Raw genomic sequence first — 13895 nt, forward strand, 5'->3', positions numbered from 1 at the left:
CCCTGCCTGCTCTTCCCCACCCCCATCCCCATTCCTCCTGGGACCTCTGCTGGGACATTAACTCCCCGGAGGATTTTCCTGTCCCCTCTGTCTCTGCTTCCCAAGACCCTTCACCATCCAGTCACAGCGCAGGCACACTGTGGGGTCCTTGCCTGTGAGCTCCGAGAGGGTAGGGGGGCCAGGGCTGCTCCCGGCAGTGTCCTGTCTGGGCCTGGGGTGGGAGTCACCTGGGTACCAGAGCCTTAGGTCTCAATTCAGGCCTCCGTCCTGAGCGCCCCACGCTCTGGACGGACTCCCGGCTGTGGCCGCTGCTGGGCGTCCACGGCCTTCCCCGCAAACCACAAATTCCCTCAGGGAGCCTGTGCACAACTGATTTCTTGTTCCCTTTAACAGCTTTACTGAGGTATCCCTCCGGGCTCCGGGCTGGCTCACCGGTAGAGCATGCGACTCCGGATCTCAGGGTCATGAGTTCAAGCCCCAGGTTGGGCACGGAGCCTAAACAGCAGCTTTCCTGAGGTACCACTGTTGACTGAGGTACCGCTGAAGGGTACAACGTGACAAACTTTGATAGATGGGAGCACCCATGAAACCATCACCACCAGCAACGGAGTGAGCAACCCATCACCCCCGATAACCTCCGTGGCCCCTTATGTAATCGCCCCCTCCCCTCCCCCTTCTCTGCCATCGTGAGGCAACTTACTTTTCTGTCATTATACATGTGTTTGCATTTTCTAGAATCTTACATATATAATGTAATCCTGCAGTTTGTGTTCCTTTTTTCTCAGGCTTCTTTCACTTCTTTCACTTCTTTCACTGTGCGATTATCCCTGTGTGGCATCTATCAGTAACTCAGCCCTTTTCATTCCTGAGGAGGCCTGCACTGTACAGATAGACCACCATTGGTGTATTTGTCTCCTACAAATAAAGTTGCTGTGAGCACTCACGTGTAAGTCCTCGTATGGACGGATCTCTTTGGGAAATACTCAGGAGTGGAATGGCTGGGTCGTGTGTAGGTATACGTTTAACTTATTAAGAAACCGTCCAACTGGGGGCACCTGGGTGGCTCAGTCGGCTAAGCATCCAACTCTTGATCTCAGCTCGAGTCTCGATCGCAGGGTCGTGAGTTCAAGATCCACATTGGGGGGCGCCTGGGTGGTTCAGTCGTTAAGCGTCTGCCTTCGGCTCAGGGCGTGATCCCGGCGTTCTGGGATCGAGCCCCACATCGGGCTCCTCTGCTAGGAGCCTGCTTCTTCCTCTCCCACTCCCCCTGCTTGTGTTCCCTCTCTCGCTGGCTGTCTCTATCTCTGTCAAATAAATAAATAAAATCTTTAAAAAAATAATTTAAAAAAAATTTTTTAAAAAGATCCACATTGGGATCAGATCGTGCTCCACGTTGGGCTCTACACTGGGCATAGAGCCTATTTAAAAAAAGAAGAAAAAAAAAGAAAACAAAACAAAACAAAGGAAAAGAAAAGAAAAGAAACTGTCCAACTGTTGTCCAAAGCGGACGCACCCATGTCCACTCCCGCCGCCGTTGTATGAGAGTTCCAGGAGCTCCCGTCCTCCACGACACCTGACATGGGGAGTCTTGCTGATTCAGACGTTTTGTTAGATGTGTCTCTCCGTGGTCTCCATTCATAGTTCCCAGTGACTGATGGTGTTAAACACCTTTCATGTGATTACTTGCCATCAGCAGACCTTCTCTGGTGAGAAATCCATTCTAGTCTTTTGCTCATTTTTTAATTTTGAGTTCTTTGTTTTCTATTACATTTGAGAGTTCTTTCTGTTCTCGACATGCAAGGTCTTTATCAGAAGCCTGCTTTGCAAAGAGTTTCTCCCAGCCTATGGCTGGTCTGTTCATTCTTCTCCAAATGTCTCTCAAAGAGCAGAAGTTACGTTTGATGAAGTCCAACTTATCAAATTTTTCCTTTTATGGATCCTGCTTTTGGTGTCGTAGCTAAGAAACGTTCATTCCCATCCCAGCGCCTGGCAGTCAGCCTGTATGCCCTCGTTGCTCAATCAGTGCTTGTGAAAAGCAGAGCCGGGGAGGGGGAGGACAGCAGGCTGAGGAGCTTTGGCCCTAGAAGTAGATTCCAGAAAACATGGCTCCAGAGAGCTGCTAAAGACCCACTGGAAACAACAACAAAAAATGCTGATGGTGCCTTGAGATTTTCCAGAAGGAACTGAAGGGGAGCAGGTTGCAGCTGCAGGAGGGCAGCCTGGGGCAGGGAAGCGGGCAACTTCGGGCTCAGACACCACGGTCTCCCGCCATTCAGCGAAAGCTGGCATTTCCCCCTTCCCTCCTTCCTTTCCTTCTCTCCCTCCCTCCCTTTCCTCGCTCCTTCCTACTTTCCTTCTACCCCCTCTTTATGTCTTCTGCATTTGTCTGTGAGTTAGCGTCACATCTCCGTCCAGAACTCCTTGCTCACTGCCTTCGCCTCATTCCTTTCCCTGGGCCTTCCTGGTTTTTCTATCTGAGTGATGTCTGCATGCAGTAAAACACCAGCCTTTCCTGTCCTGTTGCTACAAATCTTCCTCTGAATCATGATTTCCTATGTCTTTTTTTCCCCAGCTTTATTGAGGTATAATCGACTATGTGAAATTACAAGATATTTAAAGCGTACATCATTGGGGCACCTGGGTGGCTCAGTCGGTTAAGCGTCCAACTCTTGGTTCCGGCTCAGGTCATGATCTCAGGGCCCTGAGATCGAGTCCCACGTTGGGCTCTGCGAGGAGCGTAGAGCCTGCTTAAGATTCTGTCTCTACCTATGACCCTCCGGCCCCACCCTGGCTCACACTCTTCAAATAAAAAATAGGGGCGCCTGGGTGGCTCAGTCAGTTAAGCGGCTGCCGTTGGCTCAGGTCATGATCCGGGGTCCTGGGATCAAGCCCCGCGTCGGGCTCTCTGCTCAGCAGGGAGCCTGCTTCTCCCTCTGCCCCTCCTCCCTGCTTGTGCGCTCTCCCTCTCTCTCAAAATAAATAAATTAAATATTTATAAATAAATAAATAAAATTACGCGTACACCATGGTGATTTCATATAGGTAGACATTGTGAAGGGCTTACCCCCATCTAGTGAATTAACACATTCATCAGCTCACATGTTTATCTTTTTTTGGTGAGAACGTTTAATTTCTACTGTCTCAGCAAATTTTAATTATACAATACAGTGTTATCTACTATCATCACCATGTTACACATCAGACTCTCAGACCCTATTCATCTTACAGCTGGAAGTTGATACCCCTTTACCAACCTCGGCCTGTTTCCTCCACTCCCCAGGCCCTGGCAACCACTTTTCTATCTGTTTCTGAGTTTGACCTTTTTTTTAAGAATTCACATATGAAGTGATACCATGCAGTGTTTGTCTTTCTCTGCCTGGCTTATTTCACCTAAAGTAATGCCCTCAAGGGCCATCCATGTTGTCACAAATGGCAGGATGTCCTTCTTTCTCGTGGCTGAATAATATTCCAGTTGTGTACATATACAAGTTCTTCCTTATCCACTTATCCGTTGATGGACACTTAGGTTGTTTCCATGTCTTGGCTATTGTGAGAAATGCTGTAATGAACGTGGGCCTGCACCTGTCTCTATGATATCCTGTTTTCATTTCCTTTGAATAAATGACCATAAGTGGGACTGCTGAACCATATGGTAGTTCCATGTTTTATTTTTTTAAAACCTCCATATCCTTTTCCTTTTCTTAATTCCTTCCTTCTTTTCTTTCTTTCTTTCCTTCTTTCTTTTCTTTTTTTTTTAATTTTTTTAAAAGATTTTATTTATCCATTTGAGAGAGACAGAGAGAGTGAGCACAAGTAGGAGAGGGGGCAGAGGGAGAGGGAGAATCAGGCTCCCCACTGAACAGAGAGCCTGACATGGAGCTCGAACCCAGGACCCTGGGATCATGACCAGAGTCAAAGGCAGATGCCTAACCAACTGAGCCACCCAGGCGCCCCCCTTTTTTTTAGGTAATCTCTGTGCCCAACATGGGGCTCAAACTCTCAATCCCAAGATCATGAGTCGCAAGCTCCACCTACTGAGCCAGCCAGGTGCCGCCATGTTATTTTTATAGTAGCTATGCCAATTTACATTCCCACCCAACTGCACAGGGTTCCCTTTTCTCCAAATCTTCACCAGTACTTGTTATCTCTTGTCTTTTGATGAGAGCCATGCTAACAGGTATGAGGTGCTATCTCATTGTGGTTTTGATTTTCCCTTCCCTGATGATTAGTGATGATGACCACCTTTCCATGTACCTGCTGGACATCTGGATGTCTTCATTGGGGAAATGTCTATTCAGTTTCTTTGCCCATTTTTTAATCAGATTTTTTTGTTATTGAGTTGTATGAGTTCTTCATATATTTTGGATATTAACTTCTTATCAGATATATAATTTGCAAATATTTTCTCCTACTCTGTACATTGCCTTTTCAATGTTTGATGGTTTCCTTTGTTGTGTGGTTGCGTTTCGTGGTAACATAGTCCAGCTTTGTTTAATTTTCTCTTGTTGCCTTTCCTTTGGTGTTAAATCCAAAAAAATCCAAAAAATTGCCAAGACTAATGTCGAGAAGCTTACTCCCTATGTTTTCTTCTGGAAGTTTTGTGGTTTCAGGTTGTAATTCATTCAAGTCTTTAATCCATTTTGAGTTGACTTTGGGTAATAGTGTAAGATGAGGGTCCAGTTTTATTCTTTTGCATGTGAATATTCAGTTTCCCCAACACCATTTATTGAAGAGATTATCCTTTCTCCATTGTACATTCTTGGTTCTTTTATTGTAAATTAATTGACCATACGTATGTGGGTTTATTTCTGGGCTCTCTATTCTGTTCCATTGAGCTACGTGTCTGTTTTTATGCCAGAACCATACTGTTTTGATTCCTATCACTTTGTAGTATAGTTTGAAATCAGAAAGGGTGATGCCTCCAGCTTGTTCATCTTTCTCAAGATTGTTTTGGCATTTCGGGGTCTTTTATAGTTCCATACAAATTTTGGTGTTGTTTTTCCTATTTCTAGGGAAAATGCCATTGGAATTTTGATAGTAGAGCCCTGGGGGGAAGCCAGTTAAGAACTCTTTCTTTGGGGGTGCCTGGGTGGCTCAGTCGTTAAGTGTCTGCCTTCAGCTCAGGGCGTGATCCTCGAGTCCTGGGATGAGCCCTGCATCGGGCTCCCTGCTCCGCTGGGAGCCTGCTTCTTCCTCTCCCACTCCCCCTGCTTGTGTTCCCTCTCTCGCTGGCTGTCTCTCTCTGTCAAATAAATAAATAAAATCTTTAAAAAAAAAAAAACTCTTTCTTTGTTTGCTATAGTCTCGTGGGTCTCAGGGACACAAGCCCTGCAGGCTTTCAGAGCTAGGTGTTTTGGGGGCCCATCCTTCAGGTGCAAGTCTTACCAGTTGGGGTACTAGATGTTGGGTCAAACCACTTGTCTCCTCAGGGAGAAGTTGGAGTCGTGAGTTCCTTCTCAATCGTCCCCGTGCCAGGAGTCAGGTATATAATGAGAGTGTGTCTCAGACCTTCCTATCTTTTCACTCTAGATATTTTGTTGGTCCCCTGATGTGTCGTTACTGCTCAGCTGGTTTCTGAACTTGGGAACTGTTCACATGTAGCTGGAGAGTCAGTGTGTCTGTGGGAGAAGGTGAGTTCAGGACTCCTATGTCGCCATCTTGGACCAGAACCCCATCCCCCAAGGCTTTTGACCCTGTCAGCCTTTACAAGCTTTGCCCAAGCCACCTAGAAAGTTTTCAGACAAGTCACTCCTCCCTGGCTCCTACGCACTGGCTTTCTCTCCGTTGACCTCAGCCCTGCTGTGGGGAAGGAAGGGATCCGGTGTGACAGCTGTGGTAGCTGTCTCGAGTTCTCAGGGCCCTGTCTCCTACCTGCCTGTGAGGGCAGGAGGCTGTTGGGGGAAACAGTGAAGGAATGGGAGGACAGCAATGGCATTAGTCAGGAGTCTTTAGTTGTGGGTGACAAAAAACACCAACAGAAAATTGTTGGCACCTGTAACCCCATCAAGGGAGGTAGTGTCGCATTAGTTCTTAGGGCCTGTATCATCTTCCGAACGCTTGTGTAGCAAAATGACCACAAACTCCATGTCCTGAAACAACTCAGATTTATTCTCTGACACTCTGGAGCTCAGAAGCCTGGGTCTGCCCAGCTCGTTTCTCTGCTCAGAATCTTACAAGGTCGAAATCAAGGTGTCGGGCCAGCTGGGCTCTTATAGGGAGGCTCTGGGGAAAATCTGCTTCCAAGCTCACTCAGCCTGGGAGAACGCAGTTCCTTGTGGTTGCGGGACCAAGGTCCTCATATCCTTCCTGGCTGTCAGCTGGGGATAGCGGGAGAGACCCAGTTCTGGTCTCTGGGCTCCAAGTGGCTCTCCCTAGATTTCAGAGCCAATGAAGGCATGCCAAATTCCTGTCAAGCCTGGAATCTCCCCGACTTTCCTTTCTGCTGCATCCCTTCTGCTTTCTGCCAGAGAAGGTTCTCTACTTCCATGGGCTCTTGTGATTAGATTGGGCCCACCTGGTAATCCAGGCTAGCCACCCTATTTCAAGGTCTGTAACCTTAGTTACATCTGCATCCTTTTTGCCTGTAACCCGCCAGAGTCGCGGGTTCTAGGGATTAGGGTGTGGATATCTTTGAGGGAGGGACTCTATTTTGCTGACTACCCGGCCTCTAGAACCATGACTCTGGCCCCATTCAGACTCTGTTTCTGTTTTGCTCTGTGGGTTGTTTTGTCTCTCCCACTGCAGAGCGAAGGGGCATGGGGCGCATGTGACACATTTGCCCAATATGTTGAGTCGCACTCTCAAAATCCCCAAGGTCAGAGGAGAGATGGCCCTCTCCTAGTTCCACTGTGAAACTCCCCGGGGTGGGGGGGGACCCTCATTGGCCCGCGCAGGTCACAGGCCCATCCCTGGGACTGAGCGCACTCTTGGGGCAGGAGGAGGCATCAGGGACTGTAACTGGCCCAGCCTGGTTGCGAGCCGGCCCCAAAACTAAGCGGGGCGCCTGTTACCAAAAGAAGGAAAGGGTGCTGGGTATAAAACCCAGAACCACTTTGCGACCAGCATCGCGTGGTGCCGATTTGAGGAACCCTTCGGGGTGCCTGGCTCGGCCACCCCATCACCCAGTGCCATGCCATCAGGTACATTGTGTTATTAACCCCTCTTCCACCAAGACTGGGGTCCAGCCCCACCGTTCACAGCAGGCTGCCCTTCCTCTGGGCCTCAGCTCTTCCCTCAGTGAAGTGGGAATGGAACAATCTGGACACGGCCAGCTATTTAGCGCAGGTGAAGAGGCGTCTGGGAGGAGGCCTTTGACCAGAGCCTGGGAGGGAGTTCTGAGGCTGCACCTCGCGGCCCCTCCGGCTCTCGCGCCTCAGTGGCAGCGGCGCTGGGCCCTACAGCTTCCCGCAGGCGCGCCCAGAACGCACCTGGCCCGGCTCTGGGCCATGAAAGGGCAGCCATTCAAGGCTGGCTTGGACAGGAGCCGGGTGACGAGAGACAGGGAGCCCTGTGCTCCGGAGAGGAAGGAGGCCTCTGCGTGGCCGCCCCGTGGGGCCGAGCTGCCAGGCTGGGAGGCCAGGCCGGCTCTGGGGAAGGGGAGGCGCCGGGGCGGGAAGACTGAGCTAGTGTTTGGGGCCCAGGGGCTGAAAGGAGGCTGTGTGTGCCCAAGCGGACCGCGGGCGGGTGGGGATGTGAGTCACTGGTGGCCGGGGGGAGGGGCAGCCCAGCTGCCCAGGACAAGGGGGCACAATGCCCACCCGCGTGTGAATGTGTGTCAGTGTGAGTTTGAACGTGGGGGGGGCGGGGCTGGGGCTTTGCAAGGCGGTCTGGACGCCCGAGCCTCGCTGGGGGAGCCACACCCAGCCAGTCACCCTCCGAATATGACCCAGGCACGTCCAGGCCAGGCTTTCCTCCAGGTGGCCAATGCTGGCAATTCTTTCCCCGGACTATTCAACTGACAGGACAGGCGTCAGTGCCTCCCCTCCCCTCCCCTGAGCTGCCGGGAAAACAGGCCTGTGCCCTGCTCTTAGTTGTGTCCAGTTTGGTGGGACAGACAGATGTAATGCCAGCCGAGGGAGGGGGGACCAAGGGAGGGGACATTTGAGCTGGGTTTTGAAAGATGAACAGGAATTCACTCGATTCAGAAGAGGGGGATGCATTTGAGCAGAAGAGGGCTGGGATCTGGGTAAACAGGAGAAGGCCAGGGTGGCTGGAACAGGGGTTGGGGGTAGTCGCAGGTGGTATTAAGGGCCTGTGGGCTGTGCCCAGAGGCTCCCGGAGGTAGGGATGGGCGCAGACTTGAGGACCTGGGGGCAGATCAAGGGAGGCCATTCGTGGATGCAGTAGGGGCCTGCCTGGTCCTGAGCCCGTTCCCAGGGGCCTGCCAGCCAGGGCTTCTCTGGTAGCACATGAGGGGGTCAGGGGAGGCCCCCCTGCCTGGGGAAAACCTTGGGCCTGTGTGTGAAGGTGTGTGAAGGTGTGTGTCTCTCTAGGTGTGTCTCTGTGTGTGCTGAGTATCTGTGTATGTGTGACCGTGTGTGTGTCTAGGGGAGTGTGTGTGTGTGTGTGTGTGTGCATCTCTCTAGAAATGTGAGTCTCTGGGGGGCGGTGTCTATTATCCTTTCTGGGTGTACATACATCCCGTGTGTGTATGGGCGGGAGTGTGATGTGTGCGTGTCTCTGAATGTGCACGCTTCTGAGGGAATGTCTCTGTGTGTATGTTTGGCCTGTGTGTGTGAGTGTCGTGTGTGTGTATGTGTCTGGGCCTGTGTCATCTGTATGCCCGTGTTGCTCCCCTGTGAGCGTGCACTCTCTCTCTGTGTGTGTCTGTGAGAGAGAGTGTGTGTCTGTGCACCTGTGCCCCACACGCCCTGCTGTGGTGCGGCCCAGCTGGTCCGGAGCCATGGCAGCCCCTGGGGAGCGCTTCTGCCAGTCCTGCCTAGCCTCCCCCCACCCCCACTTCTCCCAAGCCCGCCCAGATCCCTGTTCCTGGGCCTTTTTGAACTCTGGCTTCTCTTTCCAGCTGCCCAGCTCCGCCCTCTCCTGACCGGCTCCCACACCCCCGAGGCTGTGGGTGGCCTTGGCTGCCCCCAGACCGGCCAGCGGGGGCCCAAGCAAAGGAAAAGGGCCAGAGAGTGGTCAGCCCTCCGAGGAACTGCATGCCCCCTCCACTGGCCAGCCTGGGGCCTCCTCCCATCCAGCAGAGAAGGATGTGTCAGGAAAACATGTGGGAACATTTCCCACACAGCCACCCCCCTCTTTCTTCTTCCTTCTGGGGCTCTCAGTCTTAGGGGTTGGTTCTGGAGGGTGATTTAAAGGGCCAAGGGGATTTGGCATGAGTGGGGGGACTGGCCCGGCATCCCCTCTCTGCTTTCGATAATAGCAGCTTCCTTTGAGGGATCTGCCCCCTCCAGGGTGTTTCGTTGGGGCTGCTGGCCTCAGGGCCCTGCCCCAACCATCCCAGGGGACACCCGGGCCTAGCCAGTCATCGTACCCAGGCCCCCAGACACGATCACCGGCCCAGGTTCAGCCATGTGACTGAGGCAAGACCATTGAGAATCCTTTCTCTGGGATTTGAGAGGTTCAGAGGAAAAAACTTTCCTCTGGGACCCTTAAGATAGAGTGATTAACGCCCGAGGCCACCTGCACGCCTGCTCTTCTCCTCCCTCTTATGGAAGAACCCCGTGGATATAAAAGAGCCAAGAGATAGGGAGACTATCCAGGGACATGGGTTGTGGGGAGAGAACAAGAGAGAGTAAGAGAGAGGGATTTCCTGTCATAGGAGTACATACATTCCTTTTGCTTGAGCTGCTGTGAGTCGGGCTTCTGTCACTCACACCCAGAAGAGCCCTGGATAATCCTTGCCTCAGCCATGGGCCTGGGTATCCTGGGTGCACAGGAACACCCTTGCCTGACGCTAAACACTCCTCACTGTCTCTCCGTCAGACCCCACACAGAGGCTGCGCCACCCTTTCCTACTCTTGTCAAGCTCACAAACCCACTTGTGCTTCTTCAACTGCCACCTGCTTGGCTGGGAGAAGTGAACTCGTCAGCTCCCCCGCACTCTGCCCCCACTTTCCTCCACAGCTGCCTCCCCGTCCTTTCTTCCCTCCGTGTCCCTCCTCTGCCCCTTGCCCGCAGCTGACCAAGAGAGCTGGAACTGGAGGGCTCAGCGCCAGTGGACCCCAGACCTGCCTGTACATCAGAATCATCGGGAAAACTGGAAACATACGATTTCCCAGGTTCCATCAGATTCTCTACAGGCAGACCCTGAAATTATCATTTAAAAACATCTTCACAGGTTACGGCAAGGTGACCTTGGTTGGGTCAGTCTTGGCTTGATCAGCATTTGGCCACAGAAGGACATTTGGGGTTCCCCACAACAGGATGTGGTTCATTGCATTGCTCATGTGGAGACCCTGCAAGAAGTCCCTTTTAACTTCCCACCATCTTCTCTGAACCCCTTGTGATCTGAGCTTCTCTTTGGCTCAATCTTCCCTTGGGTGAGGGGACTTCCCGGACTCCAGATCAGACCACCCATGCTTTGAAACCCTTGTCCTCCCTGCCGTCCGAACTCCTTCTCCCTTCCTCCATCTCCCCACCTCTTGCCAGCGTCTTCTTGGTCTCTTTCCTTCCTTCTTGGTGCTGTGGCCTCCTGACCGAGCAGCTCTTCCCAGCGTGCCCTGCAGGGTAGGTCATTCTCTGCAGGGGATGTGGGTGGCCACCAAGGACCAGAGGTAAGTGGCGATGGCAGGCCTCCCCCCACAGCTCCTCACCAGATGGTCTGTTACAATGAGACCAGTGCTACCCCACTTACAGCATCCACTACCAAGCAACACAAAACAGCTTCCCCACCACTGCCCAGGAGCCTGGGGAGCCCCACTCTCCACCCCGTGCAGGAAAGCTGCTCTCTGGTTGGATTCAGAAACGTGATGGCCAAAGACTCGCTAACCCTCCAGGCACGTCATGGCGTGGGGCATCCAGGACCAATTAGAGAAAGTTCTGGACCCAACGCACTGTTCTCCTGGGTTCCTGGACTTGTTCCGGCTCAGGGAGAGGGGACTGTGCAGTGTTTCTTGCCAAGCACATGCCTTCAGGGACACTCTTTTCACTAAAGAGGGACTTCTGACGCTCCACTGCCAATGAACAGGCCCTCTGCGAGTGTAGACGGCCACACTTGAAGGGGGACGGGGTTGTAGCAGCCCTGGAGTGTAGGCGTCTCCTCAGGGTCTTTAAACACTAAAAAGAATTCCATCCTACACTCACCAGCATGGCGCTGCTGTGCTATGTGACAATAGCCAGGTGACAATAGCCAGGGCAACTCTCCACCCCGTGGCCACGGCCCTCTCACACCCGGCATTCAGGTGCTCTGCGGCCCAAGTCAGTCCCGTTTTGTCCAGTCAAAGGGTGACCCAGGGCAACCTCTGGCCTTCCAGATGTCTCCCCACAGCCACCCCCACCCCACCCCTTCCTCGTGAAAGCCCACACTGCGCTAACATCAAACCAGCAGGATCTGGATTCCAACCAACTCTAGAGGGTTGGTGGGGCAACTATAAGAGACAATGGGAATAGGGATGGAGAGAAGGACATGGCAGAGGAACAAGGGAGCAGGGGCGGAAAGGGGAGGGAAGGTGCAAAGGAGGTGTGGGGAAGGTGGGGAGACTGAGGGAAGGGGAGCTTCTGTGGGTCTCCCACTTCAGGGCTCGCTGAGCTCCCCCTTCCAGGGCAGCACGACAGCCCGAGAGGAAGAGGGGATAACCAGTGACTGGGACCTCTAAGCCACCACCGCTTGGGACTCCCGCTGCCTACCCGACTACTCTTCCCATTCCTCCACCCTCCCTCCAGGCCCCAGACAGACCACTCCCCACCGCCAGCCCCACCCCAAACCCCCACTTCCTGGGATCTGAGGTGCTACAGGGTGCCATCGGCAGACTGACCTCCCCCTCCTCAGGGGCCTTGCTCAGCCACCCCAGCTGCGGTGGAGATAATGAGCAGGAATCCGCTGGGGCTCTGCCCGCAGGCGCTGGGATAGGTGGAGTGAGCCAGACTGGGTGAGCCTGAGTGCTCCTGATAGGGACTGGGCCCAAGCACCCTGCAGGGGAACCTGTCAGAGTGACAGTGAACCCTGACCGGGGTCCGGCCTGGCGCCCACGTCCCCCACCCCCACGCCACAGCCAGGGACTGAGTACTTAATTTTCATCCATTTCCCCAGGCCCAGCTCCACCAAGGCACGGATCAAATGCATCCACGATGACAAACTGTTCCTCTCAATGGAGCCGCTTCCACTGGCAAACATTCAGTTGACCTTTAGCAGCTTCCCCTCCTTGAGCCCTGCTGGGTTCTGAGACCTTTGGGTTGGGTCAAATATTAACAATCATAATATCAACAGCAGCCAACCTGTCATAATGCCACCGCGTAGGAGACACTACGTGCTTCACATGCGTCATCCCATGTCACCCTGTGCTGGCAGGAAATTGAGGTCTCAAGGGGATAAGCCACCCGCCCCTACTGACGGCCCGGAAGTGCAGAGTCCTGACCCAACCCCCAGCCCTCTAGAGTCTCCAACCGGGGCTCCCAACCCTTTCCCGGGTGCAGCTGTGTCTGCCCCTGCCAGGCACCGGAGGGAACCCCACAGCTTCCCGGTGAGGAGTCAGTGCTGAGGCCCAGGGGGATGTCCTCAGCCAGGCGGGGCCTGGCCCTCTCTCCAGGCCACACTTGCAGTGTGAAGGGGGAGAACCCAGAAGCCTGGGCAGTGGAGTGAAGCGTTGATGCCCTGTGGGACAGGTGGCCAGTGGGGCTGCGGGTGACCCTCAAGGGCAGGCAGCCAAGCCAAGGGGGACTTTGGTCTGCTGGTCAGACCTTCCTCCAGTTCTGGTACTTGGGAAGGGCCAGTAGAAAGAGCACTGGGGGCGCCTGGGTGGCTCAGTCGTTAGGTGTCTACCTTCGGCTCGGGGTGTGATCCCAGTGTTCTGGGATCAAGCCCCGCATCAGGCTCCTCCGCTGGGAGCCTGCTTCTTCCTCTCCCACTCCCCCAGCCTGTGTTCCCTCTCTCACTGGCTGTCTCTCTGTCAAATAAATAAATAAAATCTTAAAAAAGAAAGAAGAAGAAAGAAAGAAAGAAAGAAAGAAAGAAAGAAAGAAAGAAAGAAAGAAAGAAAGAAAGAAAGAAAGGAAGAAAGAAAGAAAGAAAGAGAAAGAAAGAAAGAAGAAAGAAAGAAAGAAAGAAAGAAAGAAAGAAAGAAAGAAAGAAAGAAAGAAAGAAAGGGGACTGGCCCCAGGGTTCTTCTCTGGAATTCTGCCTGGAAGAACTTTCACTTTCCCTGATTAGAGCTTACAACATCCCTGCAAATTCCGCTTAGTCCATCTTGGGTTTTTCCTCCCCTTCCAAGGGGCCCCTGAGCTTTAAAGAAAGAGTTGAAGAAGCTCCTCAGCCCAGGCTCAGGGTCCTGGGGCCCAGCTCAGTAGGAACAGCCTCGTTAGGCTTCCTACCACCAGCCTCTGCACTCAGGGACCTCCTGACCTCCCTAGGGACCCCTTGGCAGGGAAATACCTCCCTGTCACGGCTGTCCTCCAGGGGCTCAGGGCCTGCCTCTGGAGCCAGGCAGGCCTCCCGGCTTTGTTTACTATGAGACTTCTCCCACTCCCACTGGGCTTCCCCCCGCCCCAGGGCACCTCTATTTCCTCCACTGTAAGGTGGAAATAATAATAGTACGTGCCCCTAGGAGTAAGTGATTCATGTGTGAGCCTAGAATCGTGCTTCACAGAGTGTAACTGCTTCATGAATGTTAGCTGTTACTTACTGGACCGTGAAATGCTTCCACTTCAATTCTCTGGGCATTTTGGAGGTCCTACTGTCAGCTCAGCGATGGGACCTTGACATGGAACAAAACTACAAC

Source organism: Ursus americanus, chromosome 1 (genome assembly GCF_024610735.1).
Source record: "Ursus americanus isolate L20-20 chromosome 1, mUrsAme1.1.p, whole genome shotgun sequence".
NCBI classification, from domain to species: domain Eukaryota; kingdom Metazoa; phylum Chordata; class Mammalia; order Carnivora; family Ursidae; genus Ursus; species Ursus americanus.